This window comes from Penaeus chinensis, chromosome 29, assembly GCF_019202785.1.
Source record: "Penaeus chinensis breed Huanghai No. 1 chromosome 29, ASM1920278v2, whole genome shotgun sequence".
Taxonomy (NCBI): Eukaryota; Metazoa; Arthropoda; class Malacostraca; order Decapoda; family Penaeidae; genus Penaeus; species Penaeus chinensis.
In genome coordinates this window covers 15,681,703-15,684,202 of record NC_061847.1, presented here as the reverse complement: position 1 = coordinate 15,684,202, position 2,500 = coordinate 15,681,703, and the positions used below count along the sequence as shown (strand labels likewise).

At 38.4% G+C, this 2,500-nt stretch overlaps 1 protein-coding gene across 3 annotated transcripts in view; it reads right to left on the bottom strand.

Annotated features, from left to right (window-relative positions):
* Positions 1–2,500, bottom strand: part of LOC125040291 (calcitonin gene-related peptide type 1 receptor-like) — an 87,032-nt gene that overhangs the window by 1,184 nt on the left and 83,348 nt on the right. The window lies entirely within an intron of this gene.

Genomic DNA, 2,500 nt, shown 5'->3' with positions numbered 1-2,500 from the left:
GGATACAAGCATACATGCATACATACATATTTTGAAACATACATTCAAAAATACACACACATGTGTGTATATATGTATATATACATATATACATATGCATACACATATATATGTATATGTATGTATATAAATGTATATGAATACATACACCCATATATATATATATGTAAATATATGTATACACATATATATGTATGTATATATATATATGTCAACAATACCTAGCAAGACCTGATGGTATGCTGTCCCAGCAGCCGCCCTTCTCCTTGGGTGGACGCAGGTGCCGCCAGGCTTTCTCTTTTCGCACGGGAGTAAACATCTGCCCTCGAAGAGAACCGTGGCATAAAAGGACGCGTTTGACAGTTCTCAGACAGAGGGAGAAAGACACAGCAGACAGGCCAAGCCACACAGGGTCCAAGCTCCACCACCTAGTCCCCGACGCAGGGACACAAGGGCCTCTTGGGGAGTTTCATATCTACCTTCAACAAAAAGCCAGCAAGCTAAGACCCGTTTCATTGACCCGCCCAAGGCCATCTCATGTGTTGCTCACATCTGGTGGCAACGGTGGGATCAAGAACCTCACAACGCTGACGCTAATTCACCTACCACCACGCTCCTCGCCGATGCCACGCTATCTACCGACAAGTTACTCCCGTCGAAGTGGCTCCTCGCCTCCCTTAACGCCCAGCCATCGCTACCGAGTCATCTTCTGTTCCACGCCTACCTGTATCATGTCTACCCTACTACTCCTGCGTGCTGACCACTCACGCCTGTGCTTCCCTCCTGATGAAGTCGCTGAAGGGGTATCCTCGCACTCTATGACGCAACCATTGCCAATCTGGCTCACCTACCTCGCCAAGTCTTCATAAATCCATGAAGTTGCAGTTCTACCTACCACCACCAATACTCACTAGTCAGTATTAAATGTAAGTGTGCCTGTTAGTGACAGATTAACTATTGCTCTCCCTATACCACCCACATCTTACATACAAGTTACCTTCTTTTAGATTTAAAGTACACACACAACTAATTCTATATTACAACACTTCTTGCTGTCTGCCATTGTTTTACAAAACAACAATAAATGAAGTCACACACTGAGATTAAACCCAAGTGACACATACCCTCACCTCACACCTCATTCCCCTGCCGTAACCATTTTTTAATCATATTTTTTTTAAATATTGGTGTTTATCTAATGTTCATTATTGTTGTCCTCACATTGCAGTTCATTCTATTTTATTTTATCCCAGAACAAATAACCATGTATTGAAAAGTTCGGTTTCCCCTGTATATTATTCATATTTACTGCTACGATTTTCGTTGTAATATTATTGTTTTCACCTGCTATTGTATCCTACTAGTAAGTACTTCGTTATTACTTCCTCTATGAATGTGTGGGTATCGTTGTTTTTCACAACACCTGTATTTTATTATACTTCCCGTGCTAATCGTTCTCTTATTAACATAGATTTAAGATACATGTCGAATACCTGCCCTAAGCCCATGCCCACCTGCCCACTCTATACAGATTACACTCTACGATTATGAATTTTACTAAGTGCCATCCCTATGACTTTTAACTAACCCAAATCGCTCTCGAAGTTCGTTATCTTAATCTCAATAATGCTAGAATTTGTGCTTCTTTAGTCTAAAGGTTTGGTGAATATATACTGATGACAGTGTCTCCATTTGCAAATAATGTCAACGCATTACATACACTGTGCTTTATATAAGCTTACACAGTTATTATCACCGCAAGTCAATTTTGATCCCGACTCATGGCGGTAAACGAAGGAATCCTTCGTCCGCCGCAACGAGAAATTACGCACACTTATGCTCATACTATTGAAGCGCCCGAAACGCGCACTGTTAGAATTAAGTTCAGGCCCAGTTGCCCTGTGTCCAAAGCATAAGTACTTGCCTATTTGTGTGTGTGTATGTGTGTCTATATATGCATAAATTTATATATATATATATATATATATATATATATATATATATGTATGTATACATTTGTGTATATATAAACACACATGTATATGTACTAATATATACATGTGTGTGTGTGTGTGTGTGTGTGTGTGTGTGTGTGTGTGTGTGTGTGTGTTTAGATATATTTGAGTGTGTGTGTGTGTGTGTGTGTGTGTGTGTGTGTGTGTGTGTGTGTGTGTGCATACATACATACATACATACATACATACATACATACATATATAAATATATATATATATATATATATATATATATGTGTGTGTGTGTGTGTGTGTGTGTGTGAGTACATACATATACATATACATATAAATCTCTATCTATCTATCTATCTATATCACCATATACATACATACATGGTATAAAAACCCACAAAGTAAAACTAGATTTGTGTGTAGAGTGTTTTCTCCTTTCATATACATACATATATACATGTATGTATATATACACACAGCCACACACATACATACATACATGTATATACATACATACATACATGTATATACAT